Raw genomic sequence first — 27,820 nt, 5'->3', positions numbered from 1 at the left:
AACCATTGTCCTAAAAAATGGCAAAATGGATCAATAAATCAAAAATAATAATAATTAATGTCAATATTAAAAATTCAAGGTATTTAAAAGAAATTTATCTAATATAAATTTCAAAAATAATAAGTCAAAGATCATATTGATGATGCCTTGAGTATCTTTAGTAAAAATATATATAAAACTTGTATTGCATAGTTTTGATTTCACTTCTTAATTTGCTAATTAACATTGAAATGATTCACATTGCTAACTCGTAATTTTTATCTTTTGATAATATTTTATCGCAGTTCTTATCTATTATTATTATCCACATAAGTAAGAAATTTTAAAAAAAACCCACCCAACCTTAAAAACGTTTCTAGGAAACCAATCAGTTGAATTTCAGTTGAGTCAGTAAAATATTAAAAATATAAAATAATATCCCAACATAACCTATGACTTACTTCCATCTCAAGCATAAAGATTCTCATCTTCTTCTCATTTGATCCATAGGAACAAGATTGTGCTCATGGACTTAATATGAGAGCGAAAAGAATAATTATTCAATTTTATTAACTTTTTAAAAGTTATACCTATTAATAATGTAATAATAATTATTGAAGCAGAAGATAATAATAATAAATCTAAACAAAACATAAAATAAACTAATAATAACGAAACCCACAATCTATGTCTTACCGGGACAACGCTTCAATCCACTCGACCATTCTGAAGAAATTTTTGTCGATCATATATTTCAAAATCAGAATTAACAATAACAATATTTTCAACTAATTTTCTCTTATTTTTGGCTGCTGTCTTTTTGAAATAATTATGCAATATAAAGTCAATTTAAATTGTAACTCAAAGTTCTAGAGAATGTATTTTTTATCTAGATGGTATCTCGAATTTACATATCCGATTTTTATCTATATGATAAATCTATTGTTTAATAACTTTTTGGAGGTTATACGCGATAATAATTATAAAGCTAAAATGAAATAAAATAGAACAAGACACAGAACACGATTACTTACTGCAGCAAAAGATGTTTTACGGTTTGTCAGCTCTTTGTTTTATTTAATTTATCCTCATCTTATAACATTGCTATTTGTTATTTTCCAAACTGCGATCTTATCCGACATCCGAACTGTACGAGGTCCGTGCATGAGAAATCCGTAGAGTATGAGAAGCATCCTACCGTCGATGACGTAAACATAAAATTTCATTGTGTCTGTTCTTCTGAGTCTTCATCTTCATCAAGTAGCTGGATGAACAAGATACATAATTTATAATTTTGATGTAATCTTTTGTAAAGGTATCGTTTTCGATAGATGTTTTACGAAAAATGTTTCTTTCAAAAGATGTTCTTTCAAAAACTGTTCTACCGTTTTATTGATGTCATCAGGACGTAACAAATATTCATAAGAATTAATTGGTTTAGGTTCTTCTTCATATAATTTGCCAAGCTTGGTGTTCATATCTTGCTCATTTTCGTATTCGACCACAGAGCAAAGCCTATAGCCAAAATTTCTTGAATCGCTCTTTTTGTCCCTTTTCTTAAGATATTTTACAACTTTGAACTCACTGTCCAATATTGCCAATCCCACTTTTTTGTATATATTTGAAATTTTTATTTTTTGGTCAATGTGCCTTATTTTTCGTAGATGAATAAAATTTCCAATCAAACCCTTTGATTTACCTTCAAGTAAACACCGATAAAGGAACTTGCAATATCCATCGGAAGTTATTTCATGTTTTTCTGGAATCACATATGTTGATAAACTACTCATAATTCGTTCAACTGCATCTGCAGCTAATGATCTACTTTCTTGTAGTTGACCATCGTCGAGAGCCATAAATTGTTGTTCAAAATTTTGGAAAATAACACAACCTAATCGAATCACAGTTCTTTCCAGATCTACTCCAATATACCTGCAATCATCTTCCAGTCTTTTAATTATTTCTGTCGCCTTATTTGTACGATTTTTATCAACAAAATATTCAAATCCAGAAACAAAAGCCTTTGCTTGCGGAATCATTGTCAAGACCATACCCATACTTGTGCTTTGCTTGTTGGTGGTAATAGTACTCTTGCTGTAAGGTTGTACATGGATATACGCTGTGTATTGATCAAGTTTTTTTCCAAATTCATTTATAAAAGCTCGTACAAAGAAGTGCAGACGTTTCACAACCAGAGACCGCTCGTTCGTAAATGTTTCTCGTGGAATATTTTCAATCTCTTGCTTAGACGCAACGATTACCTCATCAGTCTTAAAAGGCTCTGGTTCGTTTTTCTCTAGCTTTTTTGCCATTTTGACTTCGACTTGATGAATTCTGCTCCTCAACTCCAGAAGATTCTTCGCTGTTGACTGATGTAGAAACTAAAGCACGTGAGAGATTTTTATTTGCTCTTTCTGCCTTCAATGACAAATTTCTCCCGATTCGGGTTTCTTTTGAATGGCGATGCTCCTAAAAAAATCGAAAGGAAGTAATTATAATAATATAATTAAAATGTTTACCCAGCGATGAGGTACAAAGCATCACCTCCAACCCAGGCGTTGTAGGTTCAACCTCAATCATTCAAAAACCCAACCAACATTCAGGTTAGTAAAATAATAATAATATTTAGATGATTTGTGTAGCGTCGTTTTTGTGCAAAATCACCTCATATGCGATTCGTAACCTGTCGATATTTCTTTAAAAAAACTGAATATCTTCATTAAAATCAATGATTACCCAGCATCACAAATAACAAAATCAAAATTTGAATTTATAAATCCAAATACAAAAGTGAACAATGGTTTTCGCTCACGTTTCGAAATACGAGTTGGTTCAAATGTTAAGTTTGGTTTCCACATAAAAACAATTTAATTTATTTGAAATGTTTAACAAAATTTTTTATTTTTTATTGATGTGTCCATCGATAGTAATTTCAAATGAGCAAGTAGAATATGGCTCCTTTAGTTTGTATTTTTTATATAAATTTGCGACCTTTTTCGTGGTTGTGAGTTGTAATGGTCTAAGACAATACAACTGTTCCCTGAATGAGGGTTAATAGTAAATTTAAAAACAGATATATTTTTCAGAAAAGTTACAATTTTTAACTCACCTTAAATATTTGAATCACACAACTAACTCGACAGGTCTGATAAGCGTAAATGAGATTGTAAATTATAAAACCCTAACCTAATTGTGTAACCTACCTACGATAAAAAGATAATCCACTTTAATCAGATAATGTATCAGTGCCGGTCTCCCCACTTTCAAATTAAATGTAAAAAAAATTCATTTTTTTTTTTCCCCTTAGAACAATATTTTTTCACAGAAGAATATGTATTTTTCCTTTACCCTAATAACTTGTTTACCTGAAATCTACCTTAAAACGTTGGAATAACGAAAGAGTAAAATTTTATTTTTTACTTGCATAATCCTGTGTAGAGTTACGTTGGCCAATACAAAACGAACTTACTCAGTTTTTCCAGTTATCAATGCATTAAATATATCTTCAAATGGACGCATTCTTAAATAAATAAAGTATGCGTAAGTATAAAATAATTTTTAAAAAAACACAATTTTAACTAGAATAAGTTAGATTATTTATATAGAGTTGTCCCTTAGCGATAATTTCTAATACTGAGGTTTGTTTGTTGATCTACTGCAGAGTTGTCCTTTATCGTTAATTTCTAATACTGAGGTTTGTTTGTTGATCTACTGCAGAGTTGTCCCTTAACGTTGATTTCTAATACTGAGGTTTGTTTGTTGATCTACTGCAGAGTTGTCCCTTAACGTTTATTTCTAATACTGAGGTTTGTTTGTTGATCTACTGCAGAGTTGTCCCTTAACGTTTATTTCTAATACTGAGGTTTGTTTGTTGATCTACTGCAGAGTTGTCCCTTAACGTTGATTTCTAATACTGAGGTTTGTTTGTTGATCTACTGCAGAGTTGTCCCTTAACGTTTATTTCTAATACTGAGGTTTGTTTGTTGATCTACTGCAGAGTTGTCCCTTAACGTTTATTTCTAATACTGAGGTTTGTTTGTTGATCTACTGCAGAGTTGTCCCTTAACGTTTATTTCTAATACTGAGGTTTGTTTGTCGATCTACTGCAGAGTTGTCCCTTAACGTTTATTTCTAATACTGAGGTTTGTTTGTTGATCTACTGCAGAGTTGTCCCTTAACGTTTATTTCTAATACTGAGGTTTGTTTGTTGATCTACTGCAGAGTTGTCCCTTAACGTTTATTTCTAATACTGAGGTTTGTTTGTTGATCTACTGCAGAGTTGTCCCTTAACGTTTATTTCTAATACTGAGGTTTGTTGCATGACTATTTTTTTTTTTTAATTTAATTTTATTAAGATATATGTAAGTTTTATAAAAGTATACGTGATACACACATTAATTAAACATATTATTATTATGAAAACTGCGTAATTCATTAAAACAACAATATCCTCGCAAAGCTTTAGAATTATCAGCTACCCGATAAAAGCCCTTTTTACAAGTTTTCAGAAATTTGGTTTTCAAGTAAATATTTCTGTAAAAGTTAATTCCTGAGATTAAAAAACTCCAGGTGGAATTTGCATTGGTACAGCGGCAGATAATATTTATCAAAACTTTACATTCATTAAAAAAAAATGTTTTCATTGGAAAAAATATCAATCATTACGTAAAATATACTCATGGAATGATTGGAGCTAGCATTTTTGTGGTACCTTTTCAGAACATAGAATGGCAGAACATCCCATAATGTTATGTTGTGAAACTTGCGTTAATGCAAGCCATTCCATTTCATTTTAAGAACATGACTACTTAATAATACTGAGTTATCGTTTTTAAGTTTCTTATAGCACTTGAAGTTAAATGACACTTAACTGCGCTATATAAATTCTATGTTATTATTATTGTTATTCCATCTTGGTACTGTCAATCGGACACCGAACGTTTGCAAGTAAAATTATCGTTTTACAATTTAAAAAAAAGTCAAGTATTTATTTGGAGTAAAAAACGTATGACATAAAACACTGTGATTTTTTGCTGTACCTGTAATGTGTTAAATAACAGAACAAACTTTTTTTTTTCATTTTCGGAGCATATTCCGCATTTTTTCGGTATGAATTTACTTTTTTAGACTAACGAATGTACGGAGATAATAGAATAACATATATTTTATGATGAACTTAAAAACCTAAAGTGTTCAAGGGAAACTTGTTATAGTTCGGTAGAAATTCGGAATGCCGTTTCTTAATCGTGTGGAAAAAATCTGCTTTTTTTAAATGTTTTGTTCTGTAAACACGTTTTTTTATGGACAAACAGTCTACAGTTTTTTTTTACTCGGAAGTGCTAAAGTGTTCCAATCTTGATAATTTTTACATGTCATTGACTTGGAAAATTTAAAAAAAAGGAAGTATAAAGATAAGATAAAGATATATTAAGATACAAAGAGAAAGAAACACATATTTTTTAAAATGCATTTATCTTTTCATGAAAAACATTTTTTTGATGTGCATGAACACAGGCGACTTTGAAAATGCACAATAATCTTAAAATATTTAAAAAAAACCCGTGCCCACTTAACTAAGTCTATGCACTATTTGTAAAAAAGGACTAGCCCAATTTTTTTAGTTGAACTTGAGATACAAAATTTACCAACTGATTTTCAAAGGAATTCAAAACGTCTTAAAAATGGACTCGCCCAAGTTTACTTGGAAATGAGATGTATACAAAACTTACAATAATTAACAGTGGACCACATGAAAAAAGGGGGCATCAACAATCAGAATAAGAGATCATTGCATTACAGATACAAATACTGTGTTTATTCATATATGTGTAAAGTATAGTAAATAAAGTAAAAGGAAAGTGTGTTTATATGCGATTAACTCACAAAGTTGCCTTTAATCATTCAAAATTGAATTCTTTAATGGTCCATATATGTATAACAAGTTCTGTTGTCCATAAACTACTGAAAATTTGGATAAATGTTCATTCTTATCCGCAGTGGACAAAAAATAACTCACTCCTAGACTCAGCTAGACAGACCAAAGAATTTGATAATCTGTTCAAGAAAGGAATTCGGCATTTTAAAATGTTTTATAAATAATACCACGGGATGACAGCCGGAATAATTTCTATTGGTGACATTTTTTTTTGTTGGTATTCCTGATATGAGTGGCTAGAATTTTTACCATTTACTCTATGCAAATACTAGGTAGGTACTATTTTAGCCGAGCTCGAAAAATAAAATAAAGGTATTATAAATAAATAAATATTAAAAAAATGTTATTATAGGTTAGGTTAGGATATAGGTTAGGTAGGATTATTATCGGTTAGGTTAGGCTAGGAAGGATTAGGTTAGGATAGGTTCGGTTAGGTTAGGTTTATTATAGATTAGGTTAGGTTAGGTTAGGTTGGATTATTATAGGTGAGGTTAGGTTAGGTCAGGTTGGATTATTATAGGCTAGGTTAGGATATAGGTTAGGTTGGATTATTATAGTTTAGGTAAGGTTGGGTTATATTGGATTAGGTTGGGTTATTATAGGTTTGGTTAGGATATAGGTAAGGTTATGTTGGATTATTATAGGTTAGATTAGGTTAGGATAGGTTGGGTTAAGATATAGGTTAGGTTACGTTAGATTATTATAGGTTAGGATAGGTCAGGTTAGGTTAGGTTGGGTTATAAAATAAAAATGATAATAATAGCCAAATAAATAATTTATGCTTTTTAAGTAGGCACTATTTTGCCGGAATATTGTATTACATTATTTTTTTTTAATTTTATCTAGCCGCTCATATCAGGAATACCGACAAAAGAAAATGTCATCAACATAAATTATTCCGGCTGTCATCCCATACAATGAAAACGAATTTTAATTTTACGTTATTAAAAATTAAAATGCTAAAATCAAAAATTTCTCCAATGCTATCAAATTCTTTTTATAGTAATTAAGGTAAATCAGAAGGTTTTATTTAGAAATATTTCGTATTTTCCGTGTCTAGCGATTCCGAATATTTAACTATAATAATTTACCTTTACCCATTTAGGCAATTATTCGGGAAAGGTAAAGTTTTACCCGATCAACTGTCATTCTTATTATGCCTAAATTGAACATTTTATTATCCATTAACTCCTTCCTGTTCCATTTTTTAACAATATATACTCACCCTCTCTCTGTGAATGACCTAATATCTACCTATTACATGTAACTGTTGTTAGTATCACTTAAACTGGGCGAATCCCAACCAAGTGCCGCCCGCAGGGTCTAGCATCAAAAAACCCGCGGAGCGGGTTTTTTACTCCTAGTACATTATTAGCACAAAAATAGTAAATATGTATTACTTGATAAATAAATGATTTTTTTCAATTCCATTTATTAATTGGCCTTATTAAAATACTGTTTTATTGAATAACATTTTTATTTTAAAGATTATTTTTTTATTAGTACATAAAAATTATATTAACGTACGTTGATTTACTAAGTTTTAAAAAATAAAACTACATTGCAATTAAGCTACTTTATACGAATATAATAAATTAAATGGAGTAGGTGGAGATGTTTCTAATACATTTTTTTTTCATCTCGCACGATTAAAAACGAAAAAATTTGGAGGTCAATTGACGAATTATAGAAAACTGCAAATTTCCAAACAGATATAAAGAAAAAAAAACACTTTTAGAAAAATGCATTTATCTGTCATCTCATGGTAAACATTTTTCATGTGTATGTTACACAGGCGACTTCAAAAATGCACAAAAATCTTAAAATATTGAAAGAAAACCCCGTAACAACATAACTAAGTCCGTGCACAGGTATATTAAATCCTAAATTGCCGTTAGTGGTCTTATTTTAAAAATATATATAATATCGGTAGGTCAAGAGATGTATCACATTTTTATCATTATCTTTTATACCTTCATGAAATCAATTATTAAAGAACAATAAAATAATAAATAAACTTATTCAACCAAATATGCTTTAAAGTTGGATAGCTATCTGTTTTAGTCGTTTCTCTTCATTCCTTGGATGGGGAAATAATTCTCTTCTTTCTTAATGAACCATTTAAGTTGAAGCAGATCTCCTTCAACTCAAAATTTGAGTGCGATAAAATTGAAGGTCAAAGGTTCGTCCGTTTTATTTTTGTTCTTATTTGGTCGAGTTCTACTTCGTCAGATAGCTGAATGAATTAGAGGAATAATCTAAAAATTTCATTTTATCTGTGTTAAAGTTTGTTTAACGAAATGAATATTTTTAAGAAGGTTTTCTTTCAAAAACTGTCGCTCTGTTCTTCTATTATCATCAGGGCGTAACAAATATTCATAAGAATCTTCAGGTTCGGGTTCTTCTTCATATAATTCGCCAATCTTGGTTTCCATATCCTGCTTGTCTTCGTATTCGTCCACAGAACAAAGTCTATAGCCATATTGTATGTTGTCGCTCTTTTTGTCCTTTTTCTTTAAATACTTTGCAACCTTGAACTGCTCGTTCAATATTGCCAATCCAACGTATTTGTACATGTCTGATATATTTACTTGTTGGTTATTTAGCCTAATTTTTTGTTGAGGAAAATTAGTTCCGATTATTCCGTTTGATTTTCCTTCAAGGAAACACCTATAAAGGAACTTGAAATATTTGTCACGATTTGTTTCATGCTTTTCTGGTTTCACGTATGTTGATAAACAATTCATAATTCGATTTACTGCATCCGTAGCCAACGTTCTACTTTCTTGTATTTGACCATCGTCGAGAATCATGTGCTGACGTTCAAATTTTTTGAAAATAATGATTCCTAAATGAATCACTGTGCTCTCCATGTCTACTCCTATGAACTTGCAGTGGTCTTCCAGTTTCTCAATTATTTCTTTCGCCTTATTTCTACGTTTTTTAAGTTCAAAATGATCATACATTTTAGCAAGCTTTGTTGATTGTGATACTGTTCTCAAGACCACACCGACGTCGGTAGTTTGCGAGTTTGTTGAGTCGGTAGTGCCATTATTTTTTAAACGTTGTTCATAGATGTATCCTGTGTATTTGTCTAGTTTTTCACCAAATTTAATTATAAAAGCTCGCACAAAGAAGTGAAGACGTTTTACAACTGGAGATGGCTGGTCAGTAAATATATCCTTTAGAAGGACTACAATGTTTTGCTTAGACCCTACGATTTTCTTGCCGTTTTGCTTGTCTTTTTTTGATTCTAGTGGTTGGGCTTCAATTCCTTGGTCAGACGGTTTGATTTGCTTGCCAAACATGACCAGTTTCGATATATTTTTTTTGGAAATTTTTTCTAACGCCTGGCATTGCTCGTCATCTGGTCCCGATGGAGCGGTTTTAATATTTTGATCAGATGCTTCTAATTTCTTACTGTTTTGCTCGTCCTTTTTTGATTTTAGTAGTTTGGTTTTCTTGTTAACCTTGTACGGTTTTAGTTTATTTTTGTTCGAATTTTTCTTCTTTAAATCTATTGGAGCGGCTTTGATGCTTTGATTAGATGCGTTGCTTTTCTTGACGTTCTCATTTTCTTTTGGTTTATTTTTCTCCGACTCGTCTGTCGTTTCTATAATTTCTGCCATTTCACCTTTCCGCCTATTAGACTGATGTTCCAGGAATGTGGGAGACTAGTGCTCCAGCGTGTGTGAGATCTTGCTTTGCTTCTTCTGCCTTCTACGAATTTCTCCAGATTCGTGATCCTCTTTGATTGATAACGATCTGAAACAAGAGAACGTAAGTATGAGACAATATATGAACATGAATGAACGTTTTTTGTTTTAAAGAATTACTAGCGCAGACCCGTGAAAAGTTACGGAATCTATATAATTTTGGAATTTAGTAAAACTCCAAGAACTCAATTTTTTCTACTCGTTGCGAAGGTAAATGGTTTAAATAATACGTACAATTGAGCGTATCTTTTCCGTGTAGTGATTATAACATTTCAGTCACATTTTCAAAGAAATTTTCTTTTGATATAAATAAAGGGATAACATGTTTACATACAAATTCAATAGGTTTAAAATTAGATAGATTTAAAGAAATTTAAGAAATGAGAAAAGTGTTAATAGTCAATTATATAATATTATTAAAAAAAATTATTAGTAACCATTTTTTTTTAAATATGCAAATTATAAATTATTGTTATTGAGACATCTCAGTTACTCCTTATGCAAATTTTATAAAAGTTTTTAATGGAAACTAAAATGTGTAAGTTTATAAAAGATTTTGATACACCCACACATAAATGTATAAGTTTAAAAAAATTCGATATATCTACACGTAAATGTGTAACTTTATAAAAGTTTTTGATGTGTCCATAAACGTGTAAGTTTATAAAAGTTTTTGATGTGTCCATAAATGTGTACATTTATAAAAGTTTTTGATGTTCACATAAATGTGTAAGTTTATAAAAGTTTTTTATGTAAATGTGTAAGGTTATAAAAGTTCTTGATATATAATATGTACATAAATGTGTAAGTTTTAGATGTGCATATAAATGTGTAAGTTTTAGATGTACACATAAATGTATAAGTTTTAGATGTACACATAAATGTGTAGGTTTATAAATTTTTTTGCTACAAACATAAATGCAATAATTATCAATTTTATGTTAATATTTTTAGTAATACTAACTTATTAAGCATCGTACTCATTGTAATATTTTTTTAGAGGCACTTATTTATCTTTACTTGTTTGTCTATTTTTAAATTTTCACTATACGTTTATCTTGATGAAGAAACCATTGGTTTTGAAACATGCTGGTTAAATTAATAGATGTATTATTATAATAGGTATAACTTTATAATTAGATAAAATTTTTATGTTTGCTCCCTTTCTTTAAAACGGGATAGTAATGGATTTTTAATTCACATATGACTAGTCAGTTAACGCGAGTGACTCGACAGATTTGAATATAAAATATTATAATCAGATTATAATGTAACAGACTTTCACCAAAGTTCCACTTTGTTAATATTATCCTTAAATTTATATGCAACTTCACTGAGAAAAATGAATATTGCTAATTTAATAAATAAATCTTCAAATTATTCGTAATAGGTTAAAAACGAGATTGCAGGCTGTTTCCTGTTAAGCATTTATTACATTCCTATTATACCGGAACAAGTGTTCATGCACCTGCACCATGCCTTGACACTATATAATGACGAAATGCGAAAATATTATGATTTTTATGAACACGTGTTCCGAAATCGCGATAATACTTACTAGTTTGAATAAAGATTAATTTATCTATTGAAATGCGACATATTAGAGTCAATGGAACAAATAACATTCCCGGAAAATACACGGTGAGGTTTGGTATACATTTTTCGTATTACTTCAATAAAAAAGAGGGAAATTAAATCCCGGGAGAATTTGAGTAGAACATCAAGCAACTTTAACCCATTGACGGCATCAATCCTCGGAGAGGTAAGACTCACGACTAGCAAGCTGGAGGTCTCAGGTTCAAACCCGACGTGCACAAGTAAATTTTATGTGATCAATTTACTGATTTAAAATAATAAATGTTTTATTTACCGCGGGTTTCAGTTTGGAAGATACTTTCAGTATCGCCCTTGTGGAAGACCACCATTCAGAATTGAATCGTTGCTTGAAATCTTGGCCGTGTTGGGTGACCAGATCTGAATAGCCAGGTACTTTCTCTCCCTTTCCCCTCTCCGCTCTCTTCAGCTTCACGACATACCCCGGGGATGCCATAGTCTCACTGGCTCCAGACGGTTGGGAGCAATTAAGACACTTGTGCGATTACCCATTAAAAAAAACGTGTGAAAATAAAAAAATAAAAAATATATATAAAAAATCATATATTTTAAAAAAGAGTGAGAAAAAACCGAATTTGAATGTTAAAAAATTATGTTATCAATGTCCATGGTTTCCAATACAGTTACATAAACAAATGTATACAGGGTGTATCGGCACGAACCCGACAAACTTTAACCAGCTATTCCTTAGCACATTTGGACTAAAAAATGTTATCGTCACTTTGCTGTCCGGTAACATTTAAAAAAAAAAAAATTCTTATTCATATTTTCACCACATGTCACCAATGTTTTATCATTTGTCAAAGTTTTAAAACCCATCTAGCCATATTTTATTCGAGTTTCGTTGAATAATGTACGAACGTACCTACATTGGCGCGCTTTTACAATCACAACGAAATGGGATGGCACCATTAGTCTCATTTTTAACTATTATTATTTAGTGTGTATGAAAGAGCGAGGACGCTTTTTGATACACTTGCTAATAACAGCTGTTGAACACGAGAAACAATGCCAATGTCAGTGATGGAGTGTGGTTTTTAATATTTTTTTTGTTTTTAATTGAAAAAAAATGTTACCCCACAGCAAAGTGCCCATAACATTTTTTACTCCAAATGTGCTAAGGAATAGCTGTATAAAGTTTGTCACACCCTGATACACCTGTATACAAATTTGAGATAAAAAGTTTTCAGTTTTTTGTGAAGACCGTATTTTGAAGGTAATAGATGTAAAGCCTGAAGTCGTTTCAAGTTGTTTTGTAATAGTAAAATATCGGCTCGGTCTTATCAGCATCGTAATGATATATTTCATGCTATTTTTCACACTAGATGGCGTCGAGACTAGAGAACACAAATCCTCAAATTACACATTGACATTGACATGACATTACAGTCAGATTGGATAGTACTTTTCCCGACTGTCATGAAATTGCACAGACAATCTTATTATTCAGCAATATCTTGCTATCTTGGCTTTAAATACTAAACTTATTCAATATATCAGAATAATAATAAAATCCCATCGAAATTAATTCCCACCGTCTTATATTGTGTGTATATATATATATTGTATGTGTATACATATTTTATTTGTATATGTATTGTATGTGTATATATATTGGAAGTGTATATAAATTGTATGTGTATATATATATATTGTATGTGCATATAAAAATAATAATAATAAAACTATACTAACAGACCGAGCGATTAGTCATAATAGACCCGATATAGTTTTACATGACAAAATTAAAAAAATAACTTATATCATTGATGTTGCTATTCCAAATTCCTGTAATATTCAAAAATCTGTTAGTGAAAAAATAAGAAAATACACAGATTTAGGAAATGAAATAAAAAGAATTTGGCATTCTCAGACTATAAAAATATTACCATTCGTTATTTCGGCTACTGGCATTATACCTAGCTCTCTAATTAAAAATTTAGGCGTATTAGATCTATCAAAAAATTTATATATAAAGATGCAAAAGTCGGTCATTTTGAATACATGTAGGATAACAAAAGATTTTTTAAATATTTATGTTGAGGGATCAGTAGGATTTATAGGCCCTGTTAGAAGTTCTACCGAGCCGAACCCTCTGATATGAAAATATCTGGAGACGGTGAATTTTTTTTCCCATTTGATATCTGGTGATTTGACGTGTTGTTGTTCTTGTATTGTTTTGTATTTATTTTACTTATATAATGCACTTACATAGTGTTGATTGACTAGCTGATCATTTGTGGAAAAGTGAGTGGAAGGGTTAAGTTTTTCCTTTGGGGAAGACTTAACCCGGACAACTAAATCGGAAGTTTAAAAAAAATTGGATGACTTGTATAGCGCCGTTTTTGTGCAAAATCACCTCAAGGGCGCTGTACAAACTTGTAATACATTTCTACAGTGATCTATGTTATTACTTAACTATTTATGGAGATAATATACAGTACAATATATATTTTGTATGTGAATGTATATTGGATTTGTATATATATTTTATGTGTATATATATTGTATGTGTATATATATTGGATGTGTATATTTATTAATAAATAAATAAATATTTGATGTCTATATATTGTTTGGGTATTTATATTTGAACTGATTTGTACAGTCGATTCAAAAAAACTTTACCTACTTGAAAAGTAAATATAATTCCTATTCCACGTGCAAATAAGGGCTCAAGTTCCATTACACTTTTTTTTACAATTTTCAAAATAATCATTATATCAGCGCCCGGTGATTTTGTACAAAAACTGCGCTACACAAATCATCCAAATATAATTATTGAATTATTCACACCACACCATCTCAAAACTTCTTCACAATAAATTATACCCGACCGTAAAAAAAAAATGAAAACATGGATAACTAAAATTTTTATATACATTTGGAATTGGAAATTGAATCATATATTATTCGAACACGTTTATCTATACCAAACTCAATTAACATTTAATTATTATTGAATTACCTTGTGATACTGGTAACTATTCCGGTATTTATTGTGACTTAAATACTATCGATAATCAGAATAAACTAAACAACTATAAATAGGGCTCTCACAGTCTAAAAAATATACATCAGAATATAAGAAGCATTAAAAAAATTATCGATTTTCTAATTTTTCTTGATCAATTTAACTACAAATTTGAAGTTATAATTTTATCGGAATATTGGGTAAATAAACAACAAACTTTCAAAATGATTCGAAATTACTCTGAACACCACACAAACATAAATTTAAAACAATTCCAGTGGAATTTTAATTTACATCAGAAACGTACCTACTTCAAGCGCAGGTTGATAAAATTTTACTGTCACAAGCAACTTGTCTGAAAATCGTATTGAATAATAGCTTGTGTATTTTTTGCAATCTACAGATCACCATCTTTCCAAAACATTGACACTTTTTTATTTCGTTACAATCAAAATAAAATAGAACAGCAAATCCATTATAAACGATCTCAATATTAATACTATTCCTGAATAAATCAATCCTACGATTATTTATGTCTGCTTACTGAAAATGGGTTCATTCATACATTTAACGGCCCTACTAGAGAACAGGGCACTTGCAAATCTTGTCTAGATCACATCAAAGTTAAAAAAATAACGACATCGACTAATTTATTATACGCGCCACAATTTCAGACCACTACACTAGAGCTCTATGCCTTAAAAACAAGCCTCCCACCGCTCCTAAATTTTGATACGTACCTTGAATAAACTTCAGCAACTTACTTGAGGAATTAGTTTCAGAAAAGTGGCAAAACTTAACAAGCGTTATTTGGTTGCGAGTACCTACACGGGACACTCGACTGAATGCTCTGTATAATGTTCCTAAATCTGCTAACAATTATTTCGTAAACTCGTCAATTCCAAGATTACACAGACTTGGTAATAAGCATAGTTCAATCGATGTTTACCGTTGCCAATCAGTGTCGAAATTTAACTCAGTTTAATGGAATGTTTACATTAGATAAAAATGTTTTTCTATTAGATCTTTTGCCGATTCTTATCCTAATCTTGCGCAATAGTAGAGATCGTTAATTAAAGTTACAAAGTTTATAGTCTAATGTGAACAACAATTACATACTTTTTTATTCAATTGATTTGGAGGATATTGGCAGATCATCTGTTTTTATTTCATTAACTTAAATTCTATGTTACCTACGTTTCGTAAACTCTTATGTTTCATGTTACCTATATTTTGTTAACCTATGCATTATCAAATCTTATATTTTATGCAATCTGTATATTCTTATATATTATGTAAACTCTTCATTTATTTGGGCGTTTAAATTAAATAAATAAAAGTTACGCCATTGATCACCTCTGGCCTTGTCAAATCAATTCGCAAAAGCAACCAACTACACAAAAGGACGAAAAAGAGCCCAGCAAATATTATAGTACAAGCTCACTTTAAGTATAGGAACTTATGCAAAAATTTAATTAAATCGGACAAAGAAAGCTGTTATAAAAAAGTAATTTGCGAAAATAACTATACTCCAAAACGTCTGCGGTAAGAATTTCGTAATATAACTAAAACAAAAATTAATAAATCATAAGATATCAAAATCATTGTTTATTTATAATATGATAAATTCAAACCCAAAAAATATGAGGAATTTCGCAAATAATTATTTAACGTCTGTTGGCGACAAACTTGCTAGTAAATTAGGAAATAAATTGTACAGCGCCCTTGAGGTGATTTTTCACAAAAACGGCGCTCTAATAATTATCCAATTATTATTATTATTATTAAATTTATAGATACAAGTAATACAACGAAACTAATCTCGCTAAGATAAGATAAGTGTCTCTTAGTTTGATCATAAAATAGATAATATTCAAACAACTTCAAATGAATTCATAGAAATAATTAACGACTTTAAGTCTATTATTATAATTTATTTTTTGCTAGGTCATTCGTTTCTGGGAATATATATTTATCTGGGGTTAATACCAGAAATGCTTATCTCAGTTTCTAAGAATTTTATTTGTGCACAAGAAAGGGTTCCATGATAAATCAACACATCGACAATTCAACACACATTTAAAAAGTGATATAAAGTCATTAGAAATTATGATTTTTTTTCAAACCTAACCTAACCTAACCTACTTAACCCAGTTAATAAAGTGTTTGTTTCATGACTTTCCATGATAATTTTTTAAAGATGTAATGAATTATCATAGTGATGATTTATCCGGTCACCACAAGAAAGTAACCTAAAACGTCCTCTATTTGAATGGAATGAATACTTAATGCATGTGTTCTAAATTAATAAAATTATAGCCCATCTAATGTAGAAATTGTTTCAGTGTATTTTATGCAAATAAATCGAGAAACAAGTTTCATTCCTGCGCGATTAACAAATTATTCGCTTCTAGCATTGAGCCCCAGACTCCATACATATAAAATATTGTATATTAAATCAAATAAAACATTTTGTTTACTAACCACGATTTTTTATTATTACATCTACCGGTTTCGCTTCAGTCGAGCTTCATCAGGATGTGAAATATAAAAGTTACATATAATATATATAATGTCTAACCACAAAGTGATTGCTTCCTACGAAAAAAAAAGAAAAAAAAAATATATATAAATATAAAATATTGAATGTGTCGAGCCAACGATCAACGTCTACGTTTGATTTCTAAAAACTCTGTGTAAAGCCCGGGCAACGCCGGGAACTTTAGCTAGTAGTAGAATATAGATCCGCGATCGACCAAAAATACTTTTTCAATCGATGCACTGGCCGTCCCTGCTATAAGATCCGTCTACGCGTTCAATCTTACTTGCATTAACTGCAATGTGCACAAGTAAGTATTTCCTTTCAGAGGTTAAAACGGTGTACCCCGAAAGCGGCTTGCACGAACCTTAATTGGCACAAGTAAACAAATACTTTAAGACGGCAAAACTGTATTACGCGCAAATGGCTTGCATCCACTTCAAACGATTGCGACTTTTGCACAAACTGTTTGCAATTTGCCTTCGTATGGACGCAACACAGTGCGCAAAATTTTGCACCAACGGGTTGCGCATGCAAATATATTATTTAGCCAGCAGTGAGGTACATTTGCGATATTATTAGTGGCTTTCACGTGCTAGATAAATACGCTGAGGTACGATTGTACCGAGATCTGAATGAGGGTTGAATTGTAAAAAAAACATTTAAATATTTTTGCAGAAATAGTTTGATTTTTAACTAACCTTAGATATTTTTCACCACACACAATGACAGAACTAACTCGACAGGTCTGAAAAACTTATATGGTCTGCACCAGGTCTAATATGCATATTTACATATTGTAAACTGATATGGTACATAATGCACTTAAGATAAAAGATAAGTAATGGTACTGTCACACTATGCTATACGCTTCAAGCGTTTTTTTGAGCGGGGCCTATATCGCCGTATCGCTCGCCATACAATCTCATACGGACTTGTTACTCCAGACAGATGATGTGTTATAAGTGAAGGCAGTGATGATATATCGTGATCTGTTAGCCAGGTCATTTTTTGAGTCAGACTAATTAGTTAAATTAAAATATAATAAAATGTCTCCTTGGGAAACAAATGATAAAAGTGAGCTTTTAGACAGTTATAATGTCCTAAAATCTTCAATGAAAACTTACCGTTTGAGACAAATACTTAAAAAATATATCAGGCGGCATTTCGCACATCTATCAATCCATTGCACGAATTATTGTTGATTGGCAAGACGTAGCAGCCGGTGAATGCAATGTGTTTAGCAATTAATTTATAACATCAGAATTTATTTTAAAAACACTAGGCGTGTGTAAATGCGTGTGGCACTAGAAAAGTAAATGCAAGTATTATATTTCTACGATAAGCGTTCAACGCATTCCGAATTTCTACCAATTTGTACAAACATGAAATATTGATGTAGGGCCAATTTTTTTTATTGTTTTTATTTATAGCGCCGTTTTCGTAAAAAATCACCTGTGTTTAGTATATCTATTAATAAAAATAGACATAGTATAGTAAAAAAATATTATTAAGAGTTGATTTTTATTATTCTCCTTTACAACACTGTATGACATATAAATAAAAAATAATAAAAAATTGAAAAAAAATAGGTTATTAATTGTTGGGAAGTAAGAGTTTCATAGATGCACGCACAGATGGCAGTGCATAGAGCTTGCGTGGAAGTTCGCAAGATGGAGCCAGTGGCCAGTAGTCGCCAGGGCCAGTGGGAAGGCTCTCAGAGAAACCTACTGTTTCAGATTCCAATTAGCCAGCTTCTAGTTAGGTCGACTATCGAGTCACCATTATAATACGCGGAGTATTAATAAATCCGTGATTATAATCTAAAAGAACCATTTATTTATAAACTCCTTCCAAGACGAGTTGGAGACTTGTTTGTACGAACACCACATTAATCATTAGTAATAAGATAAAGCCTATGTATTCATAATTGTTTTACAGCGTCAATGAGGTGATTTTACACCAAAACGGCGATATACAAATGATTATATTTATTATTTTTATTAGTGCATATAAATCGGAGCTTTGGTAGGTGCATTCAGACTCGGAACCACCGACATTTAGTAACATTTAGACATTAATAAATAGTATGATAATTAAAATGATTTATATTTACAATAGATAACCTACAAGTGCCTACAAGTTCTTTAGAAATGTATATTTATTGTTTTGGTGTTTAATTCGTAGAACTCCATTTAATTTTTTGATAATGGCCTCAAAAGCCAAAACAGCTGTCACATTTAAAACTGTAAAAATAACAGAAATACTTGCAGAACTTAATAATTATTATAACATTATTAAATTTGATTTATTTTAAATTTATTTAAAAAAATAAATAAATAAAAGAAAAAAATTAAAATCTTTAGAAATGTGTAAAACAATAGACGAGGAATTCTTTTTAAATATAATTTGACGTTGGAACACATGAGGTTGGTTTTATATCTATTAAACAATTTAGACTAACTTGTAGAAAAAGAGGCCATCAAACCTTAAGAACCATATTTAGCTTCGTAGCAATAGGCTTCGTAGCGAGCCATTGTGTATTACCATTCAGCTGTGCGAAATTATTAGGAGGGTTACAAAAGGGGCTAAATGAAGGGATTGGAAATAGATATTAGTAAAAAAAATATAATATAATATAATCATTAAATTTACGAAAATTAATATTCCTGACATTATCATTGTTCATATAGATATTATCTCTGCGATAAACACTTCTTTTTTCTAAATCATAATTCTTAAACAAAAAAAAAGGAACAGGTAAGAAACAAACGAACACACGAGAAATGTTAGGTACTAAATGTACATACATCTTAGGTACCAAATGATAATAACTGTCTTGTTTTAAACATCGCAAGTACAATCTCTCATAAAGATTTATTTATTGTATAATTTGAACAAGCAACAGCTTCGTCATCATCGGCTGCTGTAATTTCAACGTTCTAAATCCTTTGAACTTTGTCAACTCTGTAAAAAAAAACAGTAAAAAACATTTTCACTTCTTCAATAATTGCTATTTTTTCTGTGGCGTCTAAATTTAAATTGTTAAATTTAAATCATTTTCACATAAAAAAGGTTAGAATTTACAAAGCTTCACCGTTCTTTTATGTAAATGATATATGAGAAATTAAATTACTTATAATACGATGAATAATATTCCCTATCTATAAAATGAACTAATTAACCATCACGCCGTTTCTCATCAGGGGTAGGCAGAGAGGATGCAACTGTGTTTTGGCACACATATCTCAAATAATCTTTCATTATTACAACTCTTAACATGACCCAAAAAAGGTGTTCACATTCACTTTCATGTCATTCATTCTCCTGACACTCCATCCAAATGTGCCAAGAGCATCCAAGCGCTGCTTTCCTTATATTATCACTTTCGTGTCATACATTCTTCTGACACACTGCCCAAATGTGCACAGAGCATCCAAGCACTCCTTTCCTTATAATTTCACTTTTGTGTCATGCATTCTCCTGACACTCAAAATGTGCCAAATGTGCCCAGAATGCATTTCTATTGGAAGTCTTCGCTCGTAAATCAATTTTATGGCACACACGCCTTAGGGATCTCATTCCAGTGTTATTTGTTTAATTTCATCCTTCTACCCTCAGTTTCATGCATCACTGTTTGTCATGTATTTAAATTATTTGATTGGATATCAATCATGTTGATTTAATTTAATTAATTGACTTCGCGATTAAAACAGCAAGGACATTTTTTATTTCAATTTATTTACGATATTTTACCATAGTATATAACTTTCCAGTTATGTATGTATGCATGTAAACTTTTTACTGAGCACTTCTACTGTATATTCCGATGATAACTCATCTAGCATTTCTCCATTTAACTATACCGATACATTTTTTTTATAGTATCTTTATTTATATATTTTATTTCACACAAATCTTACAAAACTGAGCGATTTTCTATAATAATAATAATAAATTCACTATTCCAGAATGTGGGCAGGTAAGTGCGATCCCACACATTCCATAGAAAGTATAAGTACATAGTTATAACATACAGGGATTTGTGAGAACATATTTATATTTATAAGTAAGAATAAAAATAAAACAACGAAATAAAAGGAAGAAAATAAAGAAAAGAGGATGGTATAATACCAAAATAAATATTCAACCACCTTGGTTTTTATTAGAGCGGTTCGAGGGGGTTTCAATTATGGGGGGCCAACATCTTTCTCCAACGCTCCTCAATGCTCGATCCTGGAGTCATACGGGATTCAATGATAAGGAAATTTCTGGAGTTGTTGATTCTTCCCCTCAGTCCTGCCACCCTGGTTCTGATTAGAACTGCAAATCCGGGATCTCGCCCTTCCGTGAACATTGAAGAGGCATTGGAAGTCTGAACATCATACGGTATGCATTGTTGTATTAAACCCGAAGCCTTTCCATGGTTCTCTTTTTGAAGTTCGCCCACAGCTCACGAGTAAAAAATAGCCTTCTTTTCACCTGTGGACTGCAGATTCGAAATCTTCTACTAAGCATTTCAACTTTTATGCTCACTGCTTGCCTCTGCCTGTCGATGTCGTCATCATCCGTTAAATTATTGGTTGGGCTGGGGGAATATTTTTTGGTCCTTCTCCGTGTTTAATGACCAACAGCGCTGTTTTTTGCGCGTTGTATGTCTTATTTATTTCGAGTGCGAATTCTTCGCAAATCTTAATGAGAATTCGTAGTCCCTTATTGACGGTGCCATCAATACCATATCGTCTGCGTAACTCACGTTGTTGGTGATTGGTTGGTCATTGTCCTCCGATATGGCAGCCTACCCCAGCATTGCTTAAACTTTGAGTTAGTTCATCCATGTATAAGTTAAACAATATTGGGGACAAGCATCCTCTTTATCTGACCGCACTTTAAAAAAAGGGATCTGAAAAACCGTCTTTCCATTTCACGAGGTTTTTCGGTTGACGATGCCATGTGTTGAGAATTCGTACTATTTTTCATGTTAGACCTCTTTCTTTATGTTTAGTCCACAATAATGGATGGTAGACTCGATCGAAGGCCTTACTAAGGTCCAGAAAGCACGCGTGTGGTTTTTTTCTTCCTCTAGTATTCTAGCGACCGTTTTACGCAGCATATGGCAGAGTCCGTGGAGTACTCTCTTTTAAAACCCATATGATTGTTTTTTGTTTTCAGTTGAGGTACGAATCTAAAATAACCCGTTTAAATACTCTAGCGATGATGGTGTCGACGGGTATGGGTCTGTAGTTTTCCTGTAAAGTTATGTCTGACAGTTTAGATTTTACTATCGGTATTATAATTGTCTTCGTCATATCTTAGGGTAAATAACCACTCTTTATGATGTCGGTGAACAGTGTTGCCAGTACTTTCATAATCGCTACAACTGCGTGTTTGACATGTTCGGTGCTTAAGCCATCACGCCCTGCTGATGTTCCGGATTTCATGTTTGTAATAGCCATTTTTACCACGTTTCCAGTGACTATGGGGTCAACGTCATCATAAACAGTAAAGTGCGTGATAGTCGGCGTGGTATTCGCGAAATGTACTTTGAAAATATTAGCAATTACTTCGGGTTTCGTCTCTTCGTTTATGTTGCACGAGACTTTTCGTCCAAAATTTTTTGAAGTCCCAATTATCCAGGTTCGCTGCTATTTTATTCATCTGAAGTTATGTTGAGTTCTGTTGGCATTGTTTCAAAGCTGTTTTAAATGCAGCACGTTTTGCTTTTCTATATCTACGATGGGACTTTCGTGCGGTCTCCCATTAGCGATCCAGGTGTGCATCGCTTGTTTAATTTCTTCATATTTATTCCCTACAAACTCATTCCATCCACATACTTGCTTATGGTTATGGGTAGTACAATTTATAAATAAAGAAGTGGCACTGTTTTGTAGTGCTTCTACTATATTCCCGTAAAGGTGTTTTATTTTGGCGCGTTCAAGGTTACCACCCTTCTCAGGAAATGAGTTCTTTGGCTTGATTTTAACGAGATAGGTTTGCGAACATAAATTATATTTTCCAATTTCACGTATATTTTTCGAATTCCACGATGCTGGATCCCTTAACATAGATGAAAGTACTTACGTTGTTGCTATTCTTTTCGTTTTTAAGGTCAGCTCAAAGGGCCGGTGATCTGACCAATCCACGTCATAGTGAATTTTCATGTCGACAATTTGTTTGAAAATATTTTTCGTAACCAGACAGTGGTCTAACAACCTGATTGTGCTATATGCGTCACTGACGTATGTGTAGGAATCAGCAGGTAGCATTTCGGTATCGGCACAAATTTATTCGAATTCTTGACAAAAGGATTTGAGCTCTGTTCCAAGGAGTGAATCAGGATTAGCATTGAAGTTTCCGATTATGACTCTATTGATGTAATCTTTATCGTCAATGATCGTTTGTAAGGTAGAAAGGCAATTGGAATACTCCTCAAAGTTTTCAGTTGTACAAGTCGGCATGTAGATCGTGAAGATGGTTAGAATTTCGGAATGCAATCTCACCTCGATTCCTGCCATACGACAATTATCCATCGGGATTGTGGTGACCCTTAGATTTTGCCTGTGGATTATCCTCACTCCGCCGTGCGGTCTTCCAAGTAGAGGCCCGTCACATCGGTGATATTGACGGCAGAGGTGCCCAAGCTGTTAAAATCTTGATGAAAATGGGACAAAAAGTCAATCTCGGTTAGGAGTAACAACGTTTCTTGGACTTTTCTAATATTATTAGAGATCGTAAATAAATTTTTCAGAGCTACGAACCGACATGCAATTAACAGAAATATATTTTAATTTATCGGTTATCATTTTGATCTCTAGTTATTGCACGCGATTTGATAAATTTTCGGAATACAATTCCTTCCAGCCATAGTTCTTTCACCAGGTATTTCGGTACTTCAGTCGCTTTTACAGAGAGTTTAAAGTGTTAAACGGTGTAGGACGGTAAGGCTTAATTCTTTCGATCTCAGTATTTCCGAGATCGTTTTCTACAAGGTAGATCTTTAAGTCATCCTCGGTAGTTTCCACGGTAAGCCTTGCAATATATATCGATGTAATTAAATCTGACTTCAATGTCGTTGAGGTTGCTTTTCTTTTCAAATTACGTTTGGGTTTTCTCGTTACTAGTGTGAAGCCACTATCATCTGCCGCAGGAGGCCGAGACCGCGGGCTGTAATCTAGCGATACCTGTTTATTATTTTGGTTTGTTGACTGTTCAAAGTTCATTGTTTGGGGTGTGTTCGTATGTTGTCTTTGTATGTGTGGTGGTCGGTGCATTGCTATATCCGCTAGGTCCAGGTGATAAGTAGGATGTGCCTGTCGGTAAATGTTTACTATCAAGTAATTGTGACTTACCCACTCTTTTGTCACTAATAATTAGTTCCGAGTTCCCGGTTACGTCGTTTTGTTTGTTTGGGACCTAAAATTTGTAATTTGTTCTTTTATTAGTGCCATTTAATGTTTTATTTGTTCGTTTTTTGTGGTTGATGCTTCTCTCTGGTTTTTTTGTTAGTTATTTCCATTTTAAGTACGTTGAATTCCTTAAGAAGTTTGGATACATCAATTTGTGGGGCAATTTGTGCAGCTTTTTAGCGACAAAGACTGGTAGCTTGTCAGGGTCTGTCTCCTTTAGTGCTCTCAGGAAGTCCTGGAGATCTCGGTTGATCCTGTCATCTCCTTTCCGCAAAGTGCGTTTATCCGGAAACCGCTCAAAGAGGATACTCTTCGCATTATTTATTTCCTCTTAGGAGTATGGATAGATGCACAGTTGAGTAATTGCTATCTCGTCCAAAGTGTCCGCCTTGTTTTAGATTAACGCAAGACACTAGTTTATTACGATGTTACATGAATTGCACGAAATAGCGAGTCGATTCGGCCTTCCGTCACTATAGTTACCGGAGGCCTAGTTAGTTATAACCTTTGATAAAGTAAACTACTCAGATACTTGGCCAAAATACATGCCATCAGTATAAGAAATCTCTTATTATCTTATTTCATTCTAATTTGAGAGAAAAGAAACAAAATTTAAAAAAAAAATGACTTTGAATCTCTTAATATTGACTTAAATTGAAATAAGGAGTTCATCTAGATCCGCTACTTTTAAACTTATTCATAAGTGATATTATTGGTGTGGGAAAAATATGGGGAAAATTGCTCGCAAGATGAAATTTTTAATTGTAAATTTTTGAAATATGATGCTTAATAAATACGTCCCAATGGTCGAGTGGTTTAAGACGCCTGTCCGGGTAATATAAGAAATCCTGGTTATTTTTCTATATCTTGTTCTGTTTAATGAGTCTTTAGATTTATTAATATTACCTTCTTCAAAGAGATATTATTGTTTTTTTTTCTTGCGCGTTTCAGGTTTTTTGCAGACTATAATAAAATCTTCAAAACAATTAAATCTTACCAAGATTGTTTTCTTTTTCAATTATATTTTAACATATTTATATTATTGGAAGTCAGGGGTCTATTGATAAAGCCAAGCAGTTAAAGAAATTTGCTAACGACGCTGTTTATACTATCTTGGTACGAGATCGCCCTGTGATAGGCAGGAAAACACTTTCTGCTTATTTTATTTTCACATCAGTTTTATTTGTATACAATACAAACACAAATGTTACTGACTATCAGCTGCAGCTGAAGTTTACTGGTAGATACCAGATTAAGGGTCTAATTTCTTTTAATCAGTAGTGGAATTCCATTACTGATAAAATCTGATGACTGTCACAGCCTACTCTCAGATTAAGGGTCCAAGTTCCCTTAACCCGTAGTGGTATTACTATCTACCATTTGTGACAAACTACCGTCCCAGACTCTTCTATGAGACTGACCGTAAAGATTCCTTCCGATGACTTCTCTACATGACTGACATCCTTACAATTATGACGAACCGATACTAAAAACATATTACAGAGAAATATTTTTTAATCCTACAAAGACTTTGTGATTATGAAATACCAGGCTGTTGGTGTCAGGCTTTAGAAATATTTGCTATCGAGTGAAACGTGTGTGAGCAGTCTACTGTTAACTATATTTTCGGCTTCTAACAGCAATGTGTGCATGGCGTCTGGCCTCAGTGTTTTTTTAATTGATTTTACTAAACTTTCCCAGGGGCCACCGTGATGTGGAGATCCCGGAAGGTCAAACTTCGAATTCATTTTTAATACAGACATTTTGTTACTTAATTTTTCTTTATTATTTTTTTTTTGGTAAACTAATGTTTTTAAGACAAGATTTTTTATGCATAGCACAAAGGGTAACAATTATTTTTATAAGCAATAATTATTAGCCTGAAAAACTCATCCACATTGAAAAATCTCCTGATAAAATATACATGACGCCAACGGGACCCGTGTCCTTTCAAGGACACGGGTTCAAGTCCCGTTGGCGTCATGTATCTTTTATCAGGAGATTTTTCAATGTGGATGAGTGTTTCAGGCTAGTAATTATTGCTTATAAAAATAATTTTTCTTTGTTCAGAGATGATAATGATTCTGATAACACCTTATCAGCCCGTCTGAGGTTTGTATCATTACTTTCTCCAAATATTTTGCGGGTAACCACGCCTAGCTATAAAACTTCGAATTGCTAGTATGAAGGAATCCGTAGTCAGTAAATGTGCGATTTCGATATGCATGGCTATTGTTGAAAAACATGTAAACAAAACACCGTATCGTTTGTCATTTCTACGCCCTATTGTAACTTTCACGGGTTCAAAGTAATCCATGCCAGTGTTAGTGAAAGGACGTATATGGTGTCGTTACCTTTCCATATGAAAACATCCCATTAGAGGTGCCTAGGGCTGGGCTTTCATATTTTTACAAGTTTGACACATATAATTTATTTTCCTAATAGATTGTCGCGCATTGATTATGCAGTACTTTTGCCTTATTGCATTTAAAACGTGCTCAGATTCTCCGTGACTAGATTTCTTAGAGTCTTTTGCTGCCGTATCCAACCCTTTCCACTGTCGTACGCAGTCCAAGAGGACAATCTTACTCTCTAATGGACCGGACGAGAAGAAAACGAAAGACTTTCACCCATCAATAGAAAGTGTGGTGCATAATATGAAAACTTATTTGTTCAGTGGGGACCTTTCAATTTTTGTTCTAGGTAATTATTAATTGTATGTCTTGTAATGTAATGTCTTTTATATCTTTACTCTAGGTAACGTTTCCATAAATTCTATGTTTTGTAATGTAATATCTTTTATATCTTTCTCTGAAATTTCTCTTTTATATCTTCGTAGAAACATATCTTTATTCTAAGTAACGTTGCGATAAATTTTGTAGAGTAATGCCTTTTATATCTTTCTCCGAAGTATTGATTAGAAAATCAATACTTCAGAGAAATATAAAACTTTATTCTAGGTAACGTTGCGATAAATTATATGTCTTGTAATGTAATATATTTTGTATCATTCTTTGAAGTATAGATTGGAGAATTGATAAATGTTTTTAAAGTTGGTCGTATTTTTTCAATTTTCTCAATAAGATACCAAGATTATTTCCTTAAATAAATCAAAACGTTGATAATCAATTATCAAATGTAAGTAGTGTGGGTATGACGTAACGCAATCTAATTGATTTCAGTGTTTACTTAAAGATTCTTAAGGCACACGTGGAGAAAATTTACTGATATGAAATATTGTTAATTTATTTAAAATTTGTTCAAATTATTCGTTTTCCTGTTAAAAATGGGATTGGAGGCCTATAACGAATGAAATCTCAAATTTCATGACAAACTATTAGCAAAGCACAAATATGTTATGAGGAAGTCAAAACACGTGTTCTGAATAAGAATGTTTTTTTCGCATCTGGTCCATTATATTTATTCGGACAAGGCCACCTACGTGAACACCTGTTCAGATTTATTCCGACTAATATTTTATTATGAAATGATCGCGCAGTGAAATTTTTACAAGTATCTTTATAAAAAAGTCGTATTAAATTAGAAAATTATATCAATGGTTCTGACTGCATTGCAGTGTCAAGGAAATCGAAGAAAATAGCAGAATTACACGTGGATGAAAATGCACAAAGAGCGAATAACACCTACCTACTGGAA

General features: G+C 32.1%; 1 protein-coding gene and 1 long non-coding RNA gene across 2 annotated transcripts in view; one reads left to right on the top strand and one right to left on the bottom strand.

Annotated features, from left to right (window-relative positions):
* Nucleotides 1–27,820, top strand: part of LOC149420646 (membrane-bound alkaline phosphatase-like) — an 83,264-nt gene that overhangs the window by 16,551 nt on the left and 38,893 nt on the right. The window lies entirely within an intron of this gene.
* LOC149420647 (uncharacterized) lies at nucleotides 90–3,125 on the bottom strand. Its single transcript, XR_016302710.1, has 2 exons — nucleotides 3,089–3,125; nucleotides 90–2,448 (listed from the first exon to the last, which is right to left on the bottom strand). It is a non-coding gene; the product is annotated as an uncharacterized LOC149420647 (long non-coding RNA).

The sequence above is a fragment of the Hesperophylax consimilis genome, chromosome 10, assembly GCF_061612785.1.
Source record: "Hesperophylax consimilis isolate HC1 chromosome 10, BYU_Hcon_1.0, whole genome shotgun sequence".
Classification (NCBI taxonomy): Eukaryota; Metazoa; Arthropoda; class Insecta; order Trichoptera; family Limnephilidae; genus Hesperophylax; species Hesperophylax consimilis.
The sequence above is the reverse complement of the archived record's forward strand: the minus strand, read 5'-3'. Positions and strand labels throughout refer to the sequence as shown.